Source organism: Onychostruthus taczanowskii, unplaced genomic scaffold, assembly GCF_017590055.1.
Source record: "Onychostruthus taczanowskii isolate IOZ18803 unplaced genomic scaffold, ASM1759005v1 scaffold100, whole genome shotgun sequence".
Taxonomy (NCBI): Eukaryota; Metazoa; Chordata; class Aves; order Passeriformes; family Passeridae; genus Onychostruthus; species Onychostruthus taczanowskii.
In genome coordinates this window covers 2,492,835-2,520,175 of record NW_024496527.1, presented here as the reverse complement: position 1 = coordinate 2,520,175, position 27,341 = coordinate 2,492,835, and positions in this window count along the sequence as shown.

Below are 27,341 nucleotides of genomic sequence, written 5' to 3'. Positions count from 1 at the left end.
ACCTGGGCTCAGGCTGACCTGAAGGTCGGGGCTCATCTGGTCACCACATAATTCACAGGAGCAGAGAAGGGGGGCAGCTGGGGAGCAGTGTGCTCTTGGGGTGGTGACAGTCCCCGTGGGATGCCCCACAGGGCTGGGCCAGCAGAGTGCTGCGGGGATTTGAACTCATTACACAGTGACTGTGTCTGACACTGCAATAAGAGGTGTCTGGTGAAAAATGGTGCTGCAGAAGCATAGGGGGAACACTGCTATTTGAATACATGCTGCATGGTTACTTGTGCTGGATCAACTTCTCTCAGGAGCTGTGTGCAGTCTCAGTACTGCTTCTCAAACAGGGTTGAGATCTGCCTGTGTATTTTTGCTGATGTAGTAGATAAATGTGGTGCACAAGTGTCCTTTCTGTCCCCATTACTGCCTCACATTAACTGAACAAATAACTGGTTGAGCTTGGCTGAGAGGCTGCTGGTTGTGCTTTGGAGTGATGCAGCAGGGTACAAATTGCAAAGAGCATCTTGACAGGTTGCAATAAACTGAGCTTAAAAAAATTCCTGCAATATAGGAGAGCTGGGATTCTGTTTCTCATTTGGACACAGAGGAAGGTTATTAATCGTGCACTGACATTGCCAGAGGCAGGCGGTCTGTGGTGAGGGAAGCACCTGCCCTGTATCCAGACTCCTGGCAGCCTTGGCACTTGCTCCCCTCTCCCTAGGGCAAAGGCTGTCCTGAGTAGTGCAGGGAGGAGGGTGCTGGGGTTCAGAGGGGACCTCCTGGTTCATCATCGATCGCAGCTGATGGCAAAGGCTGTGTTCATGGAATCACAGAGGGTTTGGGTTGGAAGGGACCTTAGAGCTCATCTCATCCCAGGCCTGCCACGGCAGGGACACATCCCACTGTCCCAGGCTGCTCCAGCCCCAGTGTCCAGCCTGGCCTTGGGCACTGCCAGGGATCCAGGGGCAGTCACAGCTGCTCTGGGCACCTGTGCCAGGGCATCTCCACCTTCATTGTAAAAAACTTACTTATCTCTAATTCCTGTTGCTGTAGTTAATGGTAGATCTTCTGTTTCTTTCCAGGCTGATCAGAGATCTGAATGTAGGTGCTCAAATAAGATATAGTGATCATGTCAGTGGAGAGAGGAGGCCCTGCTCCTGTGGTCAGGGTGTGCCAGGTCCGGGTTGCTGCCCTGGGAGTGCTGGGCAGGGAGGGGGCAGGTGTGCTGGGCAGGGCAGGGCGGGTGGGTGCAGGGTGGATGCAGGATGGATGCAGGATAGATGCAGGGTGGATGCAGGATGGATGCAGGATGGATGCAGGATGGGTGCAGGATGGGTGCAGGATGGGTGCAGGATGGATGCAGGATGGGTGCAGGGTGGATGCAGGGTGGGTGCAGGATGGATGCAGGATGGATGCAGGGTGGGTGCCGGATGGATGCAGGATGGGTGCAGGGTGGATGCAGGGTGGGTGCAGGATGGGTGCAGGATGGATGCAGGATGGATGCAGGGTGGGTGCAGGATGGATGCAGGATGGATGCAGGGTGGATGCAGGGTGGGTGCAGGATGGATGCAGGGTGGATGCAGGATGGGTGCAGGATGGATGCAGGATGGATGCAGGGTGGGTGCAGGATGGATGCAGGATGGATGCAGGATGGGTGCAGGATGGAGGCAGGGTGGATGCAGGGTGGGTGCAGGGTGGCTGCAGGATGGATGCAGCAGTGCGGGGGCGCTGCTCGGCCCGCACGGCTGTTCTGTGCCGCGGGGGCTCTGCTGTCGCTGGCTCCCGGCTGGATGGTGACAGGAGGGGACAGTCCCCCGCCCCCGAGCTCCGCTAAATCCCCGCTACCAGTGACGGCGCAGTGTGAAACAAAACAGCAGCGCCGCGGGTCCTGGAGTAACTTTGTCACATGTCAAAACTTCCCCTCCTCAGGGTCCCCGGGCACCGAACTGAGGCAATACATCTCCGGGGAGGATACAACGTTCATCTAATCGGGAGAACCAGGCGTGAGAAACCAGGCGGGCAATACAATGTATTAACCAATGAACAATTTCAAGGGCAAAAAACAACTCCAGAGAGCTAATAAGGTTTGGGGAAATACAAAACTGACAGAGGAGCTTCCAGGGGGGTAGGCAGGTTTGGGGAAAGACTGACATTTAATAAAAGGAGGAGTAGGGAAAGTCCTGGGAAAAGGGCAGGGACAAAAAGACAGCATATGGAAATGACAACATTACAAATTCAACAATAAGTATTTTTAATAAATAAATAAATAAATAAATAAAGCTAATAAAACAAAAACTACCCCAGAACACTCTGCAGGGCCGGCAGCAGGGCCTGGAGCAGGGCCGGCAGAGCGCGGGGCTGCTCACTCCCAGGGTCTGTTGTGTACCTGGGAAAGTTCTCTCAGGGAGACTGCTGGGAATGGCACAGAACTTTTTTAGGTGAGGCGCTCCAAGGACGTTTCCTGTGATTCTGTGGTAAGACAAAGTGCTTCTCTCTAAACAGAAGTCTTCTGATTTTGGAAGGAAACCAAATGAGCTGGAGGGCTCTCACATCCATAGCCCGTTGCATTTGCCTTTTCTCTTTCCAAGCAGCCGTTTTGCCCAGAACACAGAAGAAGGAGAAGTCAGTGGATGAAGCCTCCTTTCCCACTCTGTCATCTGCAAAGATTCCTTGAGGGGCATCTGGGGGAAAGGAGTCTTAAATCACACTGGCGAGCCCTTTTGTGGAATTGTGTGGAAGAGGGAAGTTCAGCTGCTCAAGGAACGGGAGTTTTCTCTGTGTAAGTCAGATGTGCACAGACACTCATGGAATAGTAAAACAAGTCCCCCTTGCCCAGGCATCCCAGAGGTCTCCAGCCCAAACCATTCCATGATTCTGTGCACCAGGCACACGATACCCTCTTTGCATTTCATTCTTCCAGTTGCAATATGCCACCTTGGGCTGGTTTAGAAGATGCCAGCAGTGACTACAAGCGTAAGGAAATCATCCCGGGAAACCCTTCAAGGGCTGGATGTGTGTCCTGGAGCCCCTTTTATGACACAATGAAGCCTCAGTTACAATTGTGTGAGAGCCTGTGACATTCTGCTGTTGGACTTGTCCCCACACTGGCGGCTCCCAGCTGCTGGACTTCTGCAGACAGCTGGCTCCTGGGCTCTGGGTTTGTCCCTCTCCGTGGAGATGGTTTTTGGGGACTGGCTGAGCTGCACGGGGCTGTGCTGCCGTGGTGGCTGCACACAAGCCGTGCCCAGAAGCCACCCCTGCTGGCTGTGCTGGCTGTGCCCCCATGGGTGCCAGGCTGGGGTGTGCCCGCTCCCCTGGGAGGGGCTGCTCTGCCCCAGCCCCTCTGCACTTGGTTCTGATGGCAACACCAACCGCAGAGCCAGCCCACTGTCCTTGGCAGGCTCTGTGGGAATCTGCTCCAAAGGCATCTGCAGGTCTTCAGGCGCTTTCCTTCTGCTTCACATCAAGTGAATTTGTGGCGTGGAGCGAGGCTCAGCGACTTAGGATAAAATCCCTGTAATTTGATAATTGATTTGATTTGTAATAGCTATAATTTAATCCTGTAATTCCTGAAATTTGCCATTCACAGCAGCACTGGCAGTGGTGGATGGCCCACAGCAGCTGGTGCTGGGTGGGTGCTCCATGCAGTGTCAGGGTTTGCTGCCTCTCAGCAGGCTCACAGTGCAGCTGCCCAGGGTCTCTCTGTTAACAAACTCTCTGTTAACTTCTCTCCCCTGGGCCAGTGCCTCAGGAAAAATCTCAGGCTGTCACATCCCAGCTCTGCCAGGACCTTGTACTGGCAGGGCACCCCCAGCCCCAGGATCCTGCCTTCTGCCCTTCCTCTCCTCAGCTGGCTGGGATGGAGGGGGCCTTTGGAAAACCTAAACCCCCACAATTCCTGAACAAAACCAAAAACCACAAGGTAATTTAAGAAAGGAGTGGAACAGAGCTGAGCAGAGGTTTCTATGTCGGTAATTTTTTATTTTTAAATTTTTTTATTTTTATTTAGAGGAACTAGGGATGCAGTAAGAAATGGTTTATGGGTTTTTTGTTGTTGTTTTTGTTTTGTGGTTGTTTTGGGTTTTGTTTTGGTTTTTTTTTTTTTTTTTTTTTTTTTTTTTTTTTTTTTTTTTCCCTCCTATTAGATTTAATCTTTGCATTGTGAAATAATAAAACCCAGCCCTGATCTGATCCGGGCAAACCTTTCTAGTTCCCAAGCATGTACTGATGCTTTGAAGGAAGAAAAAAAGGGGAGGGGAAGGGAACCCGCAACACTTTTAACATGGTTTTCCATTAAATCTTCATTATCTTTGTCCCACTGGGTGTGTGATAGCACTTCACTTGCAGCTGTGCACAGCTGGGTGCTCAGGAGCACAGCGGAGCCCCGAGGAGCGCGGGACGGGCTGGGGGTGTCGGGGCAGGGTGGGAGGGCTGTGGGGGTCTCGGTCCCCCGAGCCCGGCCAGACCCGGCCCGAGCGTGCAGGGTGATTAGCGGGGTGATTAATTGCTGGCTGCGTGCCTCAGGGTGTGCGAGAGTCAATTCAGGGAGTGACGGGGTGGGGGGAGCCGGCGTTTCCTTCTGCTTCCCAAATTATCTTTTGCACAGCTACAAGAGTGTAACTGACGTGAGCAAAGAAATTGTCTCTGACGGCTCCTTTTCATCTCACCTATTTGTTTTTTGGTTTCCCCCCACCCCCCCCCAAAAAAAAGTTTGTTTACTTTTGGCTATCTAGTATCTCTGCCTTTGCTTTATCTTGGTGTAATTTGTCTTTACCCCTATTCAGGATCAATGAAGCGGTGAAAAGGGAAGATTTGCATGAGAAAGAATGTGCATTTTAGCAGCGCCCTTAGAGTGCTGGTGTGTTTTGGTTGGTTAGGTTTTGTTTTGGTTTTTTGGGGGGTATTTTGATTTTACTTTGCTTTAGGTTTTTGTTGTTGTTATGAGAGCTTTTTGTTTATTTTGGTTTTGGTTTTGTATTTTTTTAAAGATCTTGCTTTTTCTCCTTTTCTGGCTGGACCTTCTTGAATTCTCACACATTTCCCACTAGTGTTCTTGCCAATACCAAAGTAATTTCAAATATATTTTCCCCCTCCAAACGTGTCAAGGAAACAAATCACCTCTGAAAGGCTTGTCTGTGCGAGGCTTTCCTTTGGCAGTTCCACTGAGGGGCGTGAGGTGTTCCTGTCCTGGGGAGAGGAGACTCAGAGCTGCCAAAAACGGTGATGGGAGAGAGCAACCCTGCGGGTGCCGCGAGTGCCACCTGCCCGGTCAGTGTCACTGAGGGCCCTGCGGATCCCGGCTGGAGCCTGGGCAGCCTGAGCAGCAGGACCTGGCAGGGAGCGCAGCCTGGCTGCTGGGGCTGGCTCAGCAGCCGCTGCTCATCCTTCCTGAGGTGGGCATTGGTTTGTTTCAGTGCTCCAACACAGGGACGAGCCAGGCCGTGGCTGCTGGAGCTGTCACTCTGCACAGCTCCGACCCTTCCTGCTGCATTCGAGTCCAAGAAATGAACCCCAGGTTTCCAGGAGCCAGTGTCAGGGCAGGTGAGCGCAGAGGGAGCACCAAGGCATCCTTGGTGCAGGGCTGTGGGGAAGCAGTGCCGGGGTTATCCACTGGTCTGCAGCCTCACGAGGCCGTGGATCAAATGTCCTGAGCTGCAAACTGATTGTGATGAATCGCTTCAGTGTTCTCCTTTCAGTTCTGCTCAGACACTCTGGGCAGTCCTGCTGTTTGTTAAGGACATTTTGCTGTAAAACACTGAAAATGCTGCATTCTTGGCTGTTTGCCCATAAACTTAGGCTAAGGAAGTTTCCTGACCTTGGAAAGGGGAGAAAAAATGCTTCCATGTGATATCATCCATGTGATAGTTGAGAAAATCATAAATCCAAGCTGGAATGAGAAGTAATTTAGTCATCCCTTTGGAGTTGTTTTCTATAAGAAAATACGTACTGAGTATCAAATTTGCATCCAGTTGCTTTGATATCAATGGTACAAGACAGTAAGAATTTCTTAAAAGACGAAATTTGAATTTGCCCCTGTATTTGTGGGTAGCCCAGAGCCAGGCTGGCAGCTGGAGCTGGGACTGGAGCAGGCTCCTCTGGGCGCCTCTGAAGGCTCTGCTGGGATGTGACAAGTTGTTTTGCACAAAGTGTGTCCTTTGAAAATCTGCTGCCGAGGCAGTGGGGCCAAAGCTGTGAATGTGCTGCATTTTGAAGGCTCCAAAGCAAGGGGAGCTCTTCCTGCTTGCAGCCGTGAGCTCAGGGGTGAGAGGTGGCCCTGCAGCACCGGGGGAGCTCCTGCTGCCCACCCGGGGCTGTGTGACTGTTCTCCACCATCAGGGGTGGGTAAAGCCAGAGAGCAGGGCCCTGCTGCCAGCCAGGGCCATCCTGTGCCCTGTGCTGTCCCAGCCTCGCCCCGAGTGCCAGGGGGTGTGCCAGGGGGTGTGCAGTGAGAAGGGGACACCTCTGCTCTGTCCCGCTCTGCTCTCACTGCTGAGGAGCAGATCCGGGGAGCTGGAAGGGTCTGTCCTCACACCAGAGCTCCCAGCAGTGTCCCAGGGGAGCAGGGCCCTGTGAGGTCACTTCTGATCCCAGCAAAGCCAGCATGGGATGGTGGGCATGGCCCTGGGCCAGCCGGCACCTCTGGCCCTTGCTTCCAGGATGCTCCTGCTCCCTGAGCTTCTTCCCCGGTGTTTCATAATGGCTCAACTGCTTTGGACACTTTTGCTCACCAGATGAAGCACCCAGCATCGCATCAGTTTTAATGCTGCTGTTGCTAGGAGGGCACTGGGGGCTCCTGCCCGTCAGGAGGGCTCAGCCCAGGGTCAGCTCTGAGCTGGGGCAGAGCCTTGCACTGGGGCAGCCCCTGCTGCCAGGGTTTGTTCTGGCTGTAGCTTAACTGCCTTTAATGAAAGACTTGCTGGTGCTAATGAGGAGCTCTGCTGAGCGCTGGGACCCCTCTGTGACCCCCAGTCCATCCCAGTGTGACTGGAGAGGCAGTGCAGGAGGGGGTCAGCACCCTCAGTCCCCGTGGGCCCAGCTCCAGGAGCTCCTGCTTCCAGAAACACCAGGGAATTAACCTAGGGAGATTTTTAGATGTGTTTTTAATGACTTTTAAATGATGGTTAACTAGTGTGCAGAGTAAATGTAGTGTTGCTGTAACTGGACTAATCACAACTGCTGCTCTCAGTTCAGGGGCTGGTGAAACACTCGTGGGAGCAGCAGCACCCCCGGCCCTCACACTGCCCCTCACCCTGGAGTGTGACAAATCCCGGGATGTGTTCCTATGGCAAGCCACAACACTTCCTCTGAGCTGTCTTGGGTTTCACTGGATGAGTCCAGCCAATTGTCCTTGAGTTCCTTACTGAGGAAACTCTGCTGTTATTGGAAAAGATGAGGATTTTCAGGCAGGGAAAGTGACTGTAGCCTGCCAGACATCCTCAGTGCAGATCCAGGCTGCTGTATGGCACTCCTGCACTGCTCCTGCTGCTGGAGGTGAGAGCTGTCCCTGCTGTCACCCGCTGCACTGGGGCTGGTCCTCTGACTCCTCTTGGGGATAACAACCTCCTCTGGCCCTTGGGGACCCTCCAGATGCGTGGCCCCAGCATTCCTTGGAAGGACAATTCCCTGCAGTCCGCAGCAGCTTTGCAATCCACACACCCTGCACTGAAAGTATTTTGTAAACATTAATGCAAGTTTGTACTCATGGAATAAACAAACAAAAACTGAAACTTGTTTCAGAGGCTGGTGAGGCAGCTGTACCGGGGGCACAGCTCTTTGAGATGGCACTTTTTTTTCCTTCTTGTTGGCATTTCAGTGAAAAAAAGATTTAAAATACAGCACATTTTAAGGGTATGAATAATCATATTCAGTACCTGATTTACATTGACTTAAGTAAAGACTAAGAGCTTAGAAAAGTAATTTGTCATTTGAGGGTGTTTCACCCTGTTTTTGTTGAAGGTTTTTTGATTGGAAAACAAATGCAAAGCAGAGAACATGTAAGAAGCAGACACAGCCACTGAACCAATGCTTTGCAAATCCTTTAAAACTTTCCACTCCTGTTGATGTAAAACCTGTGATCAGACTGCACCAGACTGACACGGATCAGTGCTCCCCACGTCTGTCGAGAGCACAGGGAAACAGCAGAGCTCTGGTCCCAAGCAAAGGGAGGATAAATGAATTTATGGGCTGGCCTGTGGGGAGCTGTGCTCCCCCTGCCCTGCTCTGGGCGTGCTGGTGGGGCTGTTTACCTCGAGTGACTGTGGAGTGATCAGGATGGGGAATGGAATAAAATAAAAGGGGCAGAAGGAGCAGCTCCCTGGCTGTGCCAAGACTCTGCTTAACCTTTAGTGTGGGGATTTTTCTGGTGCTGCTGGTGCCTTGCAGGTCCCACCTCTGAGCCAAAAAGGACTTTACTTGAGCCTCAGGTCCCTTTGTCCACCTTGGCTCACTGACAAAGTAGAGCACTGGCCCAGCCTGGGCAAACTGACATCTCAGGGTGGCCAGAATCCTGTTTTGTTTTTTTTTTTTGAAACATCTCTGACAGCAGATCTGACACTTGTCACCAGCTTTACTCTGTGCTCAAGTGCAGAGGTGAGCCCTGGCCTCCCTCCTGCCAGAGCAGTTCTGTTCACCTCTAGAAGTGGCCTTTGCTGCGATGTGAGGACACCTGCTTTGCAGAAATTGAAGTTCTATCTCAATTAAAAAGAAACTTTGCAGTTTGTTTTAAAGAGTAATGACTAACTGGGCTCCACTTGATTTGGATGCCTGGCACTGCTTTGGTACCTCCTGTGCCAGTGTCTCCTTGCTGTTAGTAAGAGGGAAAAGCCTTTCCTCTGTCTCTTGGGAAAGCTTCCAGATTGATCTGTCACCACAATGGCACATGACCTGCACAGACACACAAACTGGAGCATTTCTGGGAAATTAACTGCTTTATTGGGACCTTGGCACAGGGGGGAGCACAGGTCGGGTGGGAAATCTCTGCTGAGCCCTGTGAGCCTGCCCAGGCTGCCTTTGCCATGGAGAAAGGGCCCTAGGGGTCTGTGTGAGGGTCCTGTGGGCCATGGGAGGGTGGCTGTGTCCCACAGCAATGTCACCAGCGCTGCCCTGCTGGTCTGAGCTCTGCTCTGGTCCCCTCTCACTGCTCTGGCTCTGCCAGCAGCTCCTGGAGGGATGATGGTGAGGATGGCTGGCACAGAACGTGGCTCTGCAGGTTGTTCCCACAGGGATGCTGGGCTGGAGCCCTGTGTGAGGCACAGCAGTGAGCCCTGCCCTGTCCAGGGCATGCCCTGTGCTTGTGTGGGAGTTTGCAAAGCCCTGCTCACTCTCTGGCCATCTGGGCAACCAGTGCTGATCCTGGAGAGGGCCTGGCCCTGGGCAGGGACTGGGGCACTGCTGGAACAGGCTGTGCTGAGCTGCCAGGCTGCAAACCCTGCCTGGATGAAAGGAAATCAATAAACAGGCTGAGCTCTGCGGGGCAAGGCTGTGTCTGTCCTGCAGGGCAGGAATGCTCCGTGGTGTCTCCCAGCAGGGCCTGAGCGGGTGGTGCCCACCAAAAACTGCCTCTGGCTCAGGACAGCACTCACTGCCTTCTGCACAGGCAGAGCAGGGCTCCTCCTCCTCCTCCTCCATCTGGGTCAGGAAAGGGAGGAGCAGTGCCCTGGGCTGGTGACAACAGGGACAGCAGTGACAGCAGTGACAGCAGTGACATCAGTGGCAGCAGTGACTCCAGTGACAGCAGTGACAGCAGTGACACCAGTGACAGCAGTGACATCAGTGACACCACTGACTCCAATGACAGCAGTGACTCGTGACAGCAGTGACAGCAGTGACATCACTGAAAGCAGTGACACCAGTGACAGCAGTGACTCCAGTGACAGCAGTGACAGCAGTGACACAAGGTGAGAGCAATGACAGCAGTGACACCACTGACAGCAGTGACACCACTGGCAGCAGTGACAGCAGTGACAGCAGTGACACCACTGGCAGCAGTGACAGCAGTGACTCCAGTGACTCCAGTGACTCCAGTGACACTGCTGACAGCAGTGACAGCAGTGACAGCAGGCCCCTCCACCACGGCAGCAGCACATCTGTTCGTGGATCCCAGCCCAGGGACCCTTTGCTGGATGGTTTGCAGAGAGGCTGGCAGTTCCTGCCGTGGCAATGATGCTGTCCCCTCACTCCAGAGCTGCCGTGTCCCTGCCGTGTCCCTGCCGTGTCCCTGCCTCACCTCCTTCCCCAGCCAAAGGGGAAATCTCTGCTCACTTTCAAGGCCCTGAGGGCTGATCAAATGATACCGACCCACATCAGAGGATTTGTTTGATCCTTTTCTAAGTGGCTTAGTCTCCTTTACGCTGAATATACAAAATCTTTTCTTCTATCCAATTAAGATTTCTCCTAGGTCCAGGTGTCACTTCAGTCTCTGTTCAAAGGCTCCTCTCCCTGCTGCAGGAGAGCTCAAGCTGGTGCTTGGATGTGTGGGGAGGGGGCAATTTCCTTGCTTATTTTTCTGGTCAATTTGTCAATTAAACAGTGTTTCACACAGTCACAGCCACAAAATAATTGGCCACGCTACACTTTCCTGGTAAGTGCCTGGGATCCAGGGTGGGACAGATGCCTCCTGTGCTGGAGTGATGCTGCTTGTGAGTTGTGAGACCCACTGGGGGCACGCTGGGACTGGTGGGGTTTGTCTGCCAGCTGCCAGGCCCAAACTGGTGTGAGAAGAGTTGGCAATTTCCCTGGCAGGGCCTTCCATGGGATCCTGTCCCCTTGCTTCTACAGAGGGGTGATGCTGCTGCACCATCCTTGTGCAGCCCTCATGCTCAGGTGCTAGTCACACATCTTGTTGGCTGTGGATCACCCCTTGATCAGGGAATTGCATGCTAGAAGGACATTTTTTAGAGAAATTTATTTCCTGTGAGGAGTGTCCCAATGTCTGAGTGACACAGAACCTGTCTGAGCTCCTTTTTCCTCCTGCAGCCCTGACACTGTGGGAGCAGCAGGCTGTCTCCTGCATCTCCAGGGGTTTCTGCTCATGTGGCTGGTCAATTATACTTCAGCAATGCCTTCAAAGGCATTTTGTTTGCACAGGTGTCACTGAAGATTAAGTTTAGCATATGAAGTCTATTATTTGGAGCTCATGCTTCCCCTAGTCCCAGGAAAAGACTTGGCTCAGTTGTCAGAGCCTTGGAGAGGTTTGCAGAGCTGGCAGCCAGAAATACAAACAGCTTCTAACAGCTCTTTTAATCCAGCAGAAATAAAGCCTAGAAAAGCCAGTCAGTGATGGCTGAAAGCTGACAAACTCAGGCAGGATAGCACACACAGGGCCAGATGGATGGCTGGGATGTTATTTCTGTGGGGTTCAGAGCCGTTGGGACTCAAATTTGAGACATGGTTTGGTGGTGAATGTGGTGGTGGTGCTGTGTTGATGGTTGGACTTGGTAACCTTAGAGGCCTTTTCCCAAAATTAATAGTTCTGAGACCCTATGGAACGCCAGTAGAGGAATCTGTACTTTGCTTTTCACCATTCCCCTCACTCCTTGGGTGAAGTGACCAATAGCATTAGTACTGATGATTTCTTTGAATGATAGCTGAAATGTGCATCAGGACAAACTGTTCAGTTATCACTCATTTGTGACTGGTAAAATTCCTTGTGTGATGAATTATGCGGGAAATCTTAGCTCTAGGGCTTTAGGAGAACACCTACCCTGCCAGGGGACAGGACTGACAAGATGCACACCTGGGGTGCCCATGACAAAGGCTCTCCAGTGCATGAGGCACCAGCATTTCCTCCCTCTGCTCGTCCAGAGATGCAGCTCTCCTGCTGCTGCTCCCAGCACGAAACGGGCTCTGCCTCGGGAGCTGGGCTTGGAGGGTGTCCCTGGGAGCAGCACCGAGCTGGAGGCTGGAGCAGCCTCTCCCGGCCCTGGCACGAGTGTTCTCTCCTGCCTCTCCCGGCCCTGGCACGGGTGTTCTCTCCTGTCTCTCCTGGCCCTGGCACGGGTGATCTCTCCTGCCTCTCCCGGCTCTGGCACGGGTGTTCTCTCCTGTCTCTCCTGGCCCTGGCACGGGTGTCCTCTCCTGTCTCTCCTGATCATGGCACGGGTGATCTCTCCAGTCTCTCCCGGCCCTGGAACGGGTGTTCTCTCCTGCCTCTCCCGGCCCTGGCACGGGTGATCTCTCCAGTCTCTCCCGGCCCTGGCACGGGTGATCTCTCCAGTCTCTCCCGGCCCTGGCACGGGTGATCTCTCCAGTCTCTCCCGGCCCTGGCACGGGTGATCTCTCCAGTCTCTCCCGGCCCTGGCACGGGTGATCTCTCCAGTCTCTCCCGGCCCTGGCACGGGTGATCTCTCCAGTCTCTCCCGGCCCTGGCACGGGTGATCTCTCCAGTCTCTCCCGGCCCTGGCACGGGTGATCTCTCCAGTCTCTCCCGGCCCTGGCACGGGTGATCTCTCCAGTCTCTCCCGGCCCTGGCACGGGTGATCTCTCCAGTCTCTCCCGGCCCTGGCACGGGTGATCTCTCCAGTCTCTCCCGGCCCTGGCACGGGTGATCTCTCCAGTCTCTCCCGGCCCTGGCACGGGTGATCTCTCCAGTCTCTCCCGGCCCTGGCACGGGTGATCTCTCCAGTCTCTCCCGGCCCTGGCACGGGTGATCTCTCCAGTCTCTCCCGGCCCTGGCACGGGTGATCTCTCCAGTCTCTCCCGGCCCTGGCACGGGTGATCTCTCCAGTCTCTCCCGGCCCTGGCACGGGTGATCTCTCCAGTCTCTCCCGGCCCTGGCACGGGTGATCTCTCCAGTCTCTCCCGGCCCTGGCACGGGTGATCTCTCCAGTCTCTCCCGGCCCTGGCACGGGTGATCTCTCCAGTCTCTCCCGGCCCTGGCACGGGTGATCTCTCCAGTCTCTCCCGGCCCTGGCACGGGTGATCTCTCCAGTCTCTCCCGGCCCTGGCACGGGTGATCTCTCCAGTCTCTCCCGGCCCTGGCACGGGTGATGTCTCCTCCCCGAGGGTGGCTCTGCAGCAGCTCCCATCAGCAGTGCCCAGGGCTGCAGTGTCCCTGCCCCAGAGCCCTCTGATGCCAGCGTGCAGGGCTGACGTGGCCCCTGGGCTCTGATTTTCCTTGCAGTTGTTGGTGTTTCCTGACTTGCAGAAGCTGTAGAGATCATTGCCATCCTCTCTGCCATCTGAACTCCTCATTTCCTGGGGGCAGTGGAGGCAGCAGAGCCTCGTGCAGGGCTGGGCTGGTGCTGGAATCAGGTGGAAAACAGCACACACACTTGTGCTGAGGGGCCTCGGCTCCTCTGGGTGTTGGGAGGTGCAAGCAGGGAGCTTTCTCTGCCTTACGGTGTCAGGAGAGAGAACCAGGTTTGGGAAACGAGGAGTCTTCCAAATCATAGAATCACAGGAGAGTTTGGGTTGGAAGGGACCTTACAGCTCATCCTGCTCCAGCCCCAGCCCTGGCAGGGACACTTTCCACTATCCCAGGCTGCTTCAAATCCTGTCCAGCCTGGCCTTGGGCACTTCCAGAGATGGGGCTGCCACACTTCCCTGGGCACCCTGTGCCAGGGCCTCCCCACCCTCCCAGAGAAGAATTTCTTCCCAATATCCCATCTAAATCTCCTCTCTTTCAGCTTAGAGCTAATTCCCCTTGTCCTGCCTCTTGCTAGCCCTTGCAAAACATTCAGGCTTCCTGGAGAGCTTTTCCTTTTCCAGCTTTTGGGCCAGTTTTGCAGCCCCAGCGGTGCTGATGGGACTGTTCCAGTTTGAAGTGACATTTTGTGGAGTTGAATTGATGTTTTTAAGGCTGCTGGTGGTGCAGCTGCTCTCAGGTATTACCTCTCAGCTGTGCAGAGGTTAAGTGTACATTAACAACCACTTTCCTTGGGCACTCGCTCCAGACTCACCTCTGAAGGAGTTTTTAAAAGAACTGGCTTTTCTGCAAGGTGACCTTTTCAGCTGTGAAATTACCGAAGCAGCAGAGCTCTCATCACGCTTGCTTCTAAGGTTCATTCTTTTTGCTTGTAAAATAACCCAAGTAACGCTTCACTTTCTGTCTTAAACCTTTGCAAGGAGCCTCCTGGTTCCCTGGGGGCTGGCTGTGAGCTGTCAGCTGATGGATCTGCACGAGCAGTCGGTGTCTGACCTGCACCTGGACGTGCCCTGGGCCGCCCTTGGCGCGGCATCACGGCACCGCCAGAGCTCGGGCTGTGGGGGCTGCTGAGTCCTCAGAGCTCATGGTTATTGCCCGTGGTTTATTTGTGCTAACTGTTGTGTTCTGTGTTTCTTTTCCCCTACAGGAAATCCATAGTGAAACAGCAAAATCTCACTGCTGTGCAATTGCAATCTGCTTTACCTTGGGCTCGCTTTTGGGCTGTTCATTTCATACCTCTGGGAAGTTTCCATCTGACACAGCGTCAGCGCTGCTCTGAGAGGCAGAGACGATGCTCTCAACATCCTTTGTCTTGTCTTGGGGCTCGTTTTCTTTTTTCTTTATTCCATGAAATGAGGCACAGATCCACAAGCCTTTTGGGGGACTGATCATGTGGAATATCGACCCTCAGCCAGGTCTGTGCCCCAGTGGCCACAGAACCAGGAGGGAATCTCAGCTCTCCTACATCATCTTTTTCTCACCCCAGGTACCGTTAGCTACTCCCACTCCTCCATCTTCCCTTGCAGCCTGGGCCTGCTGAGATCTCCAGGGAGCCAGTTTCCCTGGCTGCCATGGATTTCCTGCCTTCACCCCTGCCCTGAATGTGGCTCTCGCTCTGAGTCCAGCCAGCTGCAATCCTACATTTGTTATCCCAGAGCTCTGCAGTGCAGCCCTGCCCCTCCCTCCCAAGGGCTCTGAGCACAGCCCTGTGCCTCGTGTGGATTTTACCTGGGCATTTCACCCTCCACCGAGCCTCAGAAGCTCTGTGTGACCTTGTGTGACTTGTGGGTGTGCAAGAAATGTCTTTATTAGGCACTAGAGCAAAGAGACAGCAGGGACATGGCAGGGCAGTGCAGGAGGGGTGGCTGCTGTGGATCCTGTCCCTGCAGGTGACCACAGCTGGGAGTTGAGCAGATGTGCAGGGCTCCACTCCCCCACGCTGGAGTGGGGGTGCTTTTTGCAGAATCATGGTTTGGTTTGACAGTGACCTTACACGCCCTCCTGTCCCACCCCCTCCCGCTGTCCCAGGTGCTCCCAGCCCCAGTGTCCAACCTGGCCTTGGGCACTCCAGGGATCCAGGGGCAGCCACAGCTGCTCTGGGCACGCTGTGCCAGGGCCTGCCCGCCCTGCCAGGGAAGGATTCCCAATTCCCAATCTCCCATCCAGCCCTGCCCTCTGAGTCCCTTGCCAAGGCACCCTTTGCTCCCCGTCCCTTTGGAGCAGGGCTGGGCTCTGCTCTTCCCCATTATCCCTCTGCTGCAGCTCTGGAGGTAATTAACACTTCTTCAGAGCATGGAGGCTTCTCAAAGTGTTCACCATCTGGTCTCACTTACCACATTGATCATAGTCCAAGGAACAAGCTAGTTTTGAGTTGAGGTTTCCCGAGTAACTGGATTTCTCTGTTTTAGATGCTATAATTGATAAGTCTGAAGTTTTGTAAGATACCTTATGTTCCTGTCATTTCTTCAATGGAAGAAAGCAAATAAAGATAGTTCAAAGCCCTCAAATCTGAAAACAAAACTTGGACTCTTCTGATTTTGCAGCAAAGCTTGGGAACAGAGGATGCTGCATTTCTTATAGTATTACAATTTAAACTTTCATGACCCAAACTGAAAACATACCTCTGGCAATATTTTAATATTGATAGGCAAAATTGTGATTCATCAACATCAAACTGTTTAATTCATTAGCCAACAACTTCTAGGCAGTGTGGGAATACATTTAAAAGAGAATGAGATGAGACCACATATTAATTATGCAGTCACTGCACAAATTGATAATTATATGTCACAAAGAGCTCCCTATGTATTAACACTTTAGAACCTGCTTCCTGCCCTGATTTGTCAGTTCTTTTGAGCTACATGGATATGATGTATTTTTAAATCAAAAATGGTAGGCAGAACCAGACATGAAAGACTGACGTAACTAGCCCATGGTTCTGGTGGAGGTGAAGTTTGAAATTCTCTGATCCCCATATGTGTGTGATTCTCATGCATAATTGTTGGTAAGAATTGCCATAAACAATTTTGTGCCATAAAATGATTTTATTGCCTTGGATAATTTTGGCCCTGACCCCATGGCCATGTTAATCCTGTGTCTATCCTTGGGGCAGTCAGATGGAGCAGCAGCAGCTGTGGGGTGTAAAGAGAGGGCTTGGATGGGCTGGGATGGGCTGGGACTGAGCTGGGGCTGGGGCTCAGGTGCAGCCAGTGCTTCTCTGCACATTGCAGAACAAAAGACTTCAGCAGTGGCAGGAGGAGAGAGGTTTCTGCAGAGCCTGCCCCAGCCAGGTATTGCCCAGAGTGATGCAATGGTTGGGTTGGAAGGGACCTTAAAGCTCTTCTCGTTCCACCCCTCTGCCAGGGCAGGGACACCTTCCACCCTCCCAGGGTGCTCCAGCCCAGCCCTGGGCACTGCCAGGGATCCAGGGGCAGCCACAGCTGCTCTGGGCACCTGTGCCAGGGCCTGCCCACCCTGCCAGGGAAGGATTTCTTTCCAATATCCCATCCATCCTGCCCTCCTGTCAGCCTTGTCCTGCTGGATGCCTCCCTGCCCAGGGTGGCTGCTGGCTGTAGAACACCCAGCTGTCCTTGCCTTAGTAAGAATTGCCATAAACAATTTTGTGCCATAAAATGATTTTATTGCCTTGGATAATTTTGGCCCTGACCCCATGGCCATGTTAATCCTGTGTCTATCCTTGGGGCAGTCAGATGGAGCAGGAGCAGCTGTGGGGTGTAAAGAGAGGGCTGGGATGGGCTGGGACTGAGCTGGGGCTGGGGCTCAGGTGCAGCCAGTGCTTCTCTGCACATTGCAGAACAAAAGACTTCAGCAGTGGCAGGAGGAGAGAGGTTTCTGCAGAGCCTGCCCCAGCCAGGTACTGCCCAGAGTGATGCAATGGTTGGGTTGGAAGGGACCTTAAAGCTCTTCTCGTTCCACCCCTCTGCCAGGGCAGGGACACCTTCCACCCTCCCAGGGTGCTCCAGCCCAGCCCTGGGCACTGCCAGGGATCCAGGGGCAGCCACAGCTGCTCTGGGCACCTGTGCCAGGGCCTGCCCACCCTGCCAGGGAAGGATTTCTTTCCAATATCCCATCCATCCTGCCCTCCTGTCAGCCTTGTCCTGCTGGATGCCTCCCTGCCCAGGGTGGCTGCTGGCTGTAGAACACCCAGCTTGCCTTGCTCTGGGCAGAGCAGAGCAGCCCCGTGGGCACACAGGGAATGTGGCAGGGAATGGGAAACTCCACGTGTTTTCCATCAGGCCCACTGCTTCCAAGTGCCAGCGCTCAGGGGAGGGGAATTGCAGCAGCCTGGGTGTGCTGCTGGGATTACCCAGGCAGAAACCCACAGACCTGCTCACTGTGACCTGAAGCAGAGACCTGTTTTCCTGGGAAGGAGCCACATATGGCTAAACATCTTGGAATGGTGGGGAAATGCTGCCTGTCCCCAGGACAGAAGCTGTAGATTTGCCTTTGCCATACTGCTGATGTTTAATGTTTAATTGCTCTGCAATGTGGCAAAGCACGAAAAAAATCTAAATTAGTCCTGGAGCTATGAAAGCTGCTGGAAGCTCTCAGAGCTGGAGCTGGAAACCAGAAGGAGCCATGGGAGAGCCTAAGCTAAGGCAGCCTCTTCCGAGGGTGCAGGACACAGAGCTGGGCTGGAGGATTGCAGCAGAGCAGGAGCTTTGGGAGCAGAGCCCTTCCTGGGCTGGGGGGACAGAGCAGAGCCAGAGCCCTCAGCCTGCCTGAGAGCCCTGGAGCAGAACTGAGCCCTGCATGGCCCACAGAGCCCTCAGCTCAGCTCAGCTCACACCATCTCAGTCCAGCTCAGCCCAGCTCAGCTCAGCTCAGCTCAGCCCAGCCCAGCTCAGCTCAGCCCAGCCCAGCCCAGCTCAGCCCAGCCCAGCTCAGCCCAGCTCAGCTCAGCCCAGCCCAGCCCAGCTCAGCTCAGCTCAGCCCAGCTCAGCCCAGCCCAGCCCAGCTCACACCATCTCCCCCTTGGAGCCCTGAGGGTGGCTGCCAGCCTGAGAGGAGCTCCAGCTCTGTCGTTTTCAGACCAAGGATCTCCAGTTCCACCCTGCCTTGCCTGTGACATATTGGTTTAGGTGAGATTTCAGTCGGAGCCAAATGTTATACACATTTGGCTGGAGCAGTTTTTTCAAGCATGTTTTCCTAAATTAGGGTTGATGGTGATAATGCTCCTACTTCTTGGCTCTTGCCTACTACTGGCTGAGATTTCATCTGCTAAGAATCATGTTTCTAAAAACTCACAATCTGCTTTTGCAGCTACTTCGCATGGTATGTGAAAACACTTTTTAACAACACTGCAGTCAGAAGCTCTGCTATTTCCATGGTGTAATTGAGTTTGCATGTTAAATAATGGTGATTCTGCTCCTTGGCAAAGAGGTGCTATTTTATTAAACAGGTTCTTCTTTTTCATTATTGTGGAATTGTTTCTGAGGGTGGGGCAAATTATGATGATCCTAACCTGAAATTCTTTGGCAAATGGGCTGGGCACTGCCCAGGGAGCAGCTGTGAATGCCAATATGATAAATCTGCATTTCTGGTCAGGTATGAGGGTGCTCTTTACCAGTGGGGGCAGTTCATGGGCTCACCAGAGCAGAGCAGAGTCTGTCTGCAATAGACCCCAGAAACACATGTTCCAAAAGGCACCTGGATGCTCAGCAAAGACATTTTTATCACACCAGGGTGTGATAAAGCCCACCGTGAGGGTGGCCCAAAGGGAAGGAGTGAATGCAGAGGAAGAACCGTGTGACAAACACCTCTGTCTCCTGCCCCCAGGCTGGTGGTCACAGCCTGGAGAGGCTTTTGCTGTGACAACCCAGGCAGAGCAATCATAATATATTTTGCTTGGAAAGGATAAAACCAAATCAGCTCATCTGTAACTTGCTGGCAGCAGGGAGGAAACTGCCTGGTACTCAGCTTGTGATTCTCCAGACTATGTGTAGATGTTTTGTGTAATTTTAGATATCCTAGCAATTGGCCGTGATTCATACCAGCTCTGCTGCTGCTTTCCTCCCCATCAAAACAGCTCCCCAGCAGTTTCTGCCCCTGGCATTACATCAGCACATCCTCATCACGAGCTGGGGGACCTGGCTCTGCCCAGGGGTTCAACTCGGAGAAACTCTGCCTTGCTGGGGCTAGAGAAGAAGGACGACTCAAAATCTGGGGAGAAGGACTCCACGTGCCCCTGCATGCCTGCAAGGTCCAAAGCAGATTAGTCTTTACCCACTCAGCATCCTCTGCAGGAAGACAGAGGGAAACAGTGGATGGTGCTGGCAATGGTTTTGTGAGCTTGGAGGCAAGGCTGAGCTGGCTCCAGGCTGGCCACGGCTCAGGAGATGGAGCTGAGGAATGAGACACAGAAGGGTGGGCACAGTTCATTACATGAAGGAAAATATCTGGTGTTCTGACACAGGGAAGAGGCCGAGGTGACAGCCCTGTGTTAATGGGTACAATTGAGCATCCCTGACCTTAGGTCACAGCTGGACTGATTTCTCCTGTGCTGCTGTGCAGACGTTGTGTGATTTGTTACCTTTGTGACATTTTCCCTTTCCTTTGGCTGGTTTTCACAGCTCTTTGTGGGGGCAGAGGGTGTCCCAGCAGCCCAGCTGTGCTGTGGCTGCCCAGGAGGCTCACCAGGCTCTGGATGAGGCTGCAGGGATGGGGGGAGCAGGGGCAGCAGGGGTGTCCCTGGGCAGGGGGGCTCCCTCCTGACCCCACAGCAGCCCCATGCTGCTGGCCAGGGCTGGGCCCCTGCCACCCTGAGAGATGTGGGCTGATTCCTGGGAAAGCAGGCATGACAGGAGGATCCAGCTGCCTCACTGGGCCTGGGATCTGCAGCTGTTATTGCTCTGGTGGCTGAGCCTGCTTCTCCCAGCTGTGACACACAAATTGTTCAAGTAAAGCAGCATCTCAGCTCAGAATCTTTTGGTATAAAATCATAATAACGGAATTGTTCAACTCCTACAAATGCACACAAAAGCAAGAATGCAGCATGTGGGGTGCTGGAAGGACACAGACTCTGGTGTGACTGGGTGAGAGCAGAAGACACCTGCTGTAAAATCCATACAATTAAGTAACACGTGGGATAAGGCCCAGCTTTGCAGGGGTGCCCTGACTGAGGAAACAGGATCCTCTCAATCCATTTCCTCTCCTTTGGGAGACCTAAAGTTCTATGTTTAAACCATGTCTTATTCCAGCTGTCATTTGCATAAAACCTAACCGCTAGTCTATTTTTAGTGATGTTGGGATGCTCATCGTGGAGGGGAGGTGGAGGCAGTCTGACAGCTCCGGCTGAGCAGGGATCCCATCGCAGATGAGGTGTTTGGGTTTCCCACACACAGCCAAACCTTCACCTTCCTCCAGAGAAAATGCTTCTCCACTCATCTTCTGCATGGGGAAGGAATTGTTCAGAGCTGTGGTGTGGGGCTTCATTCTACATCTTGGGGTGACAACGCTGGGTTTCTGTTGCCTTTAAAGTTGTCCACCCCGGTTTACATGCAGAGTGAGTTGTGGTTCCAGAATATTGTTTGTTTCCAACAAAGACAAGCTGCTCAGGGTGAGCCAGCAGCACAATTTACCTGCAGGTGCTTGAACAGTTTTGGCAGGAGGCGTTTGGGCTCAGGGTGAGATGATTTTGGGGTACAGGTGCTTTTTCATGGGTATATTCTGCTCGTGCTCTGTTTGGCTGAATGGGAGGCAGGACATGAAGAACCAAGCAGGGACATGTGCTGTTGTGTCCTCCCAAACCGTGGGGTCAGAACACCCCAGCTGGCAGAGGGACACGGTGGTACATGGCAGATTAAACATTCCAAACTAAGGCTTCCATTATTTTCCTTTGGTTTTGGAAAGCGATAAGTAAGTCCCAGGGACACACTGAAAACCTGCTTTGAGCCTAGAAAATGTTTACAAATCCCAGTGCAACAACCAAATCGATAAATCCATATATCCTGCTCTGGCTTATCAGAGTCAAAAGAGCCACAAATAGTTGGTGGTTGGTGATGTTTGTGGAGAAGATGGGATTTTTTTTTGTTTATTTGTTTTCTTATTTTTTCTCTCAGGATTTTATTTCACTGCATGGGGAAGCTATTTATTTAAGAAGAAACGAAAACTGCACAAAATGTATTTTGACAGGAGTAGGTTGCTACAGAATTGCTTTTGTGAGCATTGAGGTGTTGGTATAACCTGGAAAACAAAACCCAGGACTTGTGAATGACAGGGCAGGTGGGATTGCATTGCAGGTAGTGGCAGAGAGGTCTGGAGAATTTCTGGGGATACTGCCATGGCTGCTTTGCACCATGGTAAATGGCAGTGTGGATGTTTCTGGGGGGCTGCAGAGCACAGCTCAGGATGTTGGGGGAGGGATGAGTCTGAGGCTGCAGGGATGCAGCGGGGTCAGGTGTGACCCCTTGCCAGGTCTCCTCCCTGCCCTCTGCACACACCCAGTGCCAGGAGGGGTTTGCAGCTCCATGTGACTCCTTTCTCCCTTTGCCAGGCATTTCAGCCCAGCCTGAGAACCAGATCCTCCCCATATTTTGGATTTCTTGTTTGCTGGGCTGACTGTTGGCCCAGCCTGGGTTGGTGTGCCAGGAGGAACCAGACACGAGCTGCAGCAGCTGTGCAAGACCTGGAGTGCTGCTGGCTGCCCGGGCGGGGTGTGCAGAGCTGGCACTGCTGCAGCTCCTGTGCAGCTCCTGTGCAGCTCCTGTGCTCCTGCTGGGTGTGCAGAGCTGGCACTGCTGCAGCTCCTGTGCAGCTCCTGTGCAGCTCCTGTGCTCCTGCTGGGTGTGCAGAGCTGGCACTGCTGCAGCTCCTGTGCAGCTCCTGTGCTCCTGCTGGGTGTGCAGAGCTGGCACTGGTGCAGCTCCTGTGCAGCTCCTGTGCTCCTGCTGGGTGTGCAGAGCTGGCACTGCTGCAGCTCCTGTGCAGCTCCTGTGCTCCTGCTGGGTGTGCAGAGCTGGCACTGCTGCAGCTCCTGTGCAGCTCCTGTGCTCCTGCTGGGTGTGCAGAGCTGGCACTGCTGCAGCTCCTGTGCAGCTCCTGTGCAGCTCCTGTGCTCCTGCTGGGTGTGCAGAGCTGGCACTGCTGCAGCTCCTGTGCAGCTCCTGTGCTCCTGCTGGGTGTGCAGAGCTGGCACTGCTGCAGCTCCTGTGCAGCTCCTGTGCTCCTGCTGGGTGTGCAGAGCTGGCACTGGCAGAGCCCCCTGAGCGTGTCCCTGTGCTCTCTCTGCACGTCTGCTACCCCAGAGAGGCTGCCCCAGCAGATGTTTTCGTGCCAAACGCCACCATGCCACTTGCAGACCACCACGGGCAGAGCCCCAAGCGCTCCTCAGAGACAGGGGGCTGCACCTCACCACGCCTGGCACCAGGGCCATCCCAAACGCCTCCTCACTCGCTTCTCAGGATTCTTGTGCTCCTTTTGCTTGCTGGCTCAGAGCCCCACCCATGGGCCCCCTGCTCACCTTGCTTTGCTCAGGACCAGGTCATTTGTGGCCAGGTGTGAGGTGAGTGGTGGTGTGAGTGCAGGTGCCTGACCTGTGAGCAAACCTGCCCAGCTGGCAGCAGGCTGCTGTGTGCCCTGAGCCCCCGGGTGTGGGTCAGCCCTGCCCCTGCCCCTGCCCTGCCCAGGGTCAGCCCTGCCCATGGCCAGAGGGTCTGGGGCAGCTGCTGCACCAGGAAAGGGCCTCTGGAGCCACCAGGGCACGATGAAGTCACAGATGCTAACAGCTGATTACAAAGTTGTGGCTCCAGGACAGCCGGTGAGCCAGCACCCGTGCCATGCTGGAAAGGTAAGTGATGAACAAATGGGCACTCCAGTTTGGATAAATGACTAATTATAATTTCTAGATTTAATTATCAACAGTAAACTCTTAAATACCCACCACAGACAAGTGAACCTCTGTGCCTTCCTTGTGTTTGATGTGCTAAGCATAAATATTCAGCTCAGTCTCTCAAGAAAACATGAGGTTTTACACAAGAACAACTCTCCCAGATGAGCAGGATTTATAGCTCCAAAATGGTCTGGTTTCATCATTTGTGAAAGCTTTAACCTTTCAAGCATTTCCAAACCTATTTTAGCATGCAGGGAGTAGTGATGCAGAGACATTAACATTAAAACTTTGTGTGTCTCCAGTGAATATTCTTACAACAAGGAGCACAACATATCTTTTTGTTTATTTCCTTTTCTAATATTTCAATGCTGTGTGCTTCCATGAAGGAAAAAAAAAAAAAAGAATAGTCTTATAAAATTAACAAATATTGCAAAGCTTTAGATACCAATTAAGATGAGTAATTTAATGTGTAGATATCAGTGTGTGACAGCTCTGCACCTTGCCTGCCTGTTCACCAGCTCGTGCTGGAAACTTGAGGCAGAGTTGCTGAAGCATTTCACACTGCCTTGAAGGGCTTTTTAATGGATTTTCAGATTTCTTTTCAGTCTTCAGATGATCCTGTTAATGCCTGGGAAAACCAACCAACCAACCAGCCAACCTAAAGGAAGCAAGAGGAGATGGAATAAATCATGGCATCCTTGGTAACTCGGTGTCACATGCATAGGTCAGGTGTTTATCTTGGTTTCCATCCTCACAAGCTGCAGACATCCAAAATACTGAGCTCCCCCCTCGAGTGCTCCCTGTCTGTGAATCCTTGGGCTGTGGAGCATCTGCCAGCTCCACCGAGGGAGCACAGCAGGATCACCTCCTCCGGAGCTGCCACTGCTCCTGGGCTGTCACTGCCCTGAGCTGCCACTGCTCCTGAGCTGCCACTGCTCCTGGGCTGTCACTGCCCTGAGCTGTCACTGCCTTGAGCTGTCACTGCCTTGAGCTGCCATTGCTCCTGGGCTGTCACTGCCCTGGGCTGTCACTGCTCCTGGGCTGTCACTGCCTTGAGCTGTCACTGCTCCTGGGCTGTCACTGCCCCATGGCTGTCACTGCCCCTGGGCTGTCACTGCCCTGAGATGTCACTGCCCCATGGCTGTTACTGCCCTGAACTGTCACTGCCCCATGGCTGTCACTGCCCTCCACTGCGGGGCATGCACAGAGCTGCCTCCTGCCTGACTTGTTTGCTCCAGGGCAGCCAGCCTGGAGGCTCAGTGCCTGGGAAGGGTCACTGCTCTGGGCCTCCCCTGGGCACCAGTCCCATGTAGGAAGCTGGTAGGGCAGGAGGTGATATACACCAGAGCCAAGGGAACCCCAGGTCTGGGGAACGAAGGGGACTAAAATGCATGGGAAGGCTGACATTTCCCTGAAGATCCTTTGGTTTGCACAACTGGCTCGAGGACGCACACATTATCAAATGTCTGACAGGTGGGAGCTCAGGAAGTGACCCTGGCTCCTGCCTTTAGCTGATGTGGTCTTGTACAGGATTTCTGCATGCAAAACCTTGAAAACAAAACTGGAGAAACATCTCTCTGCATATGTAAGTAACTATAAAGCCTGCCTTCAACAAAGAGGCACCTCCCAAACTCCTGTCCCTGGTGCTGAGGTGACCATCTCAGTCCTGCCTCCAGGCTGCCAGAAGCTCTGGGCATGAGTAGCAGAGCACAGCACAGGGCTGTGCCTGCAATAGCCTGGGCAGCTCTAACTGCTTTGCTCTTTTCTAAGCCAATCTCTCTTCAGATTTGGGAAGGGAAGCCTTGTACAAAAACTGCTCAATCTCAGACATCTGCTGCACTTGAGAATTATCTGTATCTGTCACTGTCACCCTGACAGGACCAGTGGCACCAGCACAAACTGGCAGCCATGGGCAGAACAGATCCACATCATGCAGCTGCATCTTCTGTTGTCAGCTAAACCCCCCAGCTTCTCAGCCCTGTGGTGCCTCCAGGTCCTCTGGATGGCTGAGGTGCATCTGCAAAATGAAGGGCAGGCCCTGCCTGGTTTCTCAGTCCCAGACAGGTCAGCAGGAGTGAGCTGGGCCGGCACCTGGGCTGGGGAGCCAGGTGAGTTTGGGCCTGAGGACAGCCTGGGTTTTCCACTGGAGTATCTCTGAAAATGCTTCTTAGCGCCCCTCTGCCTAGATCCAGACAGTCCTGGGCATTTCTCGTGGGTGCTGGGGGAGCAGCTGGGCTGGGGCATCTCAGAGGGCCTTTCCACAGAGCCAGTCATGCTGGGAGCTGGGCCACCCTGTGCTGCAGGAGGAGTACTGAGTGGAGAAGCTGTTTGAGCTTTGCACCATGCAGTGCCTGAATCCCTCCTGGCCCTGGAAGCAGAGTGCCAAATTATCCTTTGGGCTCCTGATCCCAGCTGGAAACACTTGTTTGTAAAAGGCTTTGGGGTTGGGTGATTAGAGATGTCTGATCAGAGATGATGCTCCCCTTTGGAGTGATGGTTGAACCAGAGTCAGAGGGTGAGACAACAGACACTGTGCTATTCCTCTCGACATATTCCAGCTTTGTGGCCAAAGCAGAGAACTGTTTATTCCTGCTGGCACAGGGAGAAGGTTTCTCAGGCACTGACACTCTGCAGCCATTGTCACGCTCTAGAAACGTGGCAAATGTGGGTGATGTAGCAGCTGCTTGATTGTTTGGGTGATGATTCTGATCTGGGGTTTGCCTCAAATATCAGCAGAAAGAGAACAGTGGTAGAGTATCCACCTCACTTTGGCAGAGAGTGTGCTCTGAAAACACAAGATTGTGCTCTGAAAACACAGCAACAAAAATCTGCAAGAAAATGTCTCAGCAGGACGCTTTGCATTTCCCCGACTGCTGCTGAAGGTCAGCTGGGGAGAGTCATGAGAGCAGGTCTGAGTTGATGTCAGCAGGGCTCTGGAAGGATGCTCACAGCCCCTGACTTGCCCACGGAGCTGCCAGCACCACGTGTCCAGTGCTGGGGCTGGGGGTGGGCTCGGATCAAGTGTCTCCATCAGCTGCTTTGAGATATCTGCATGTCCTTGCAGCAAAAATCAGCAGGACTCCAGGGTCCTGGAGTGATATCAAATATTCAGCACTGAAATAACTATTCCACTGACTCACTTAACTGGTCCAGGCGAGTGTCAGAGCTGCCCTCCATCAGCACTGGAGTGGTTACAGTGATTTTTAAGGACAGCTGAAATGAGCTGAATGGATAATAAACTCCTCACTGGCATGATACACTGTGCAAAAGCAGCATGAAACCTCTGCTGCAGTGGAATTCAGGAGGAGGGAGGGAGCTTTAGCAGAGATCCACTGGAGCTGCTCATGATTCTGCACCAGGAGAAATCGATGCTGCACGGCAGGAGGGACTCAGAGGAAATGGGGCGTAGTGAGTGCAGGAAGCAACACCTGTGGCACCTGTAACTGCTAATCACTGCACAAATTGGGCTAATCCCTCACTTTCCTCACTTTCTGCTGACTGAAATCTTAATCTCGGGGCAATGAATTGAACAAAATTCTGTCGCTCTATAACCCCTGCAAAAAGAAAGGTTCTTTGAACAGCTGCACCCTGACCAGTCTGGGCAACCTGTGGCAGGGCCTCACCTCCCTGGCAGGGAAGAATTCCTTCCCACATCCCATCCAGCCCTTCCCTCTGTAAGTGAGAAGCCATTCTCCCTTGACTTGTCACTCCAGGCCCTTGTCCAAAGTCCCTCTCCAGCTCTCTTGCAGTGAATTCCTATAATCTGATTTTTCTAACTCGATTGGAGAAACAGTGTGTCTTGCCTCAGCCGTGTGCTCTGCTTTGGTTCAGAGGCTCTGGAGGAAATTTTCTGGCTTGTTTTCAAGGAGATTAAGTGAAAAAAAAAAAAGGTAAGAAAAAGTGGGGATGAATGGAAAGTTCTTTATTTTTTTGGAAATGAATAGAATAGAATAGAATAGAATAGAACAGAATAGAATAGAATAGAATCACTTGAAAGGTAAGGCTGCTGGAGAATGACTGGCTCAGTAGCAACTCTTCAGCAAATGATCTGGAAGCTGACATGACTTGCAAGATGACTGGGAACAATGAACTGTGAGTGATAAAGCCGCAACTCTTCAGCAAATGATCTGGAAGCTGACATGACTTGCAAGATGACTGGAATTCAATGAACTGTGAGTGATAAAGAAAGTGTTTGGGCACTGTGAAGAGAAAGACAAGCTCCAAGTTCCTTTCCTAACGTCTAAGCCTTATCTGACCAGGTAAAGCCACACCTGGGGCCACCTGATCTGGTACTTTCCTTTCCCTTGTGTTTCTCCTCATGGTGAGAGCTGAGATGATCCTGCTGCACTGGAGATGCTG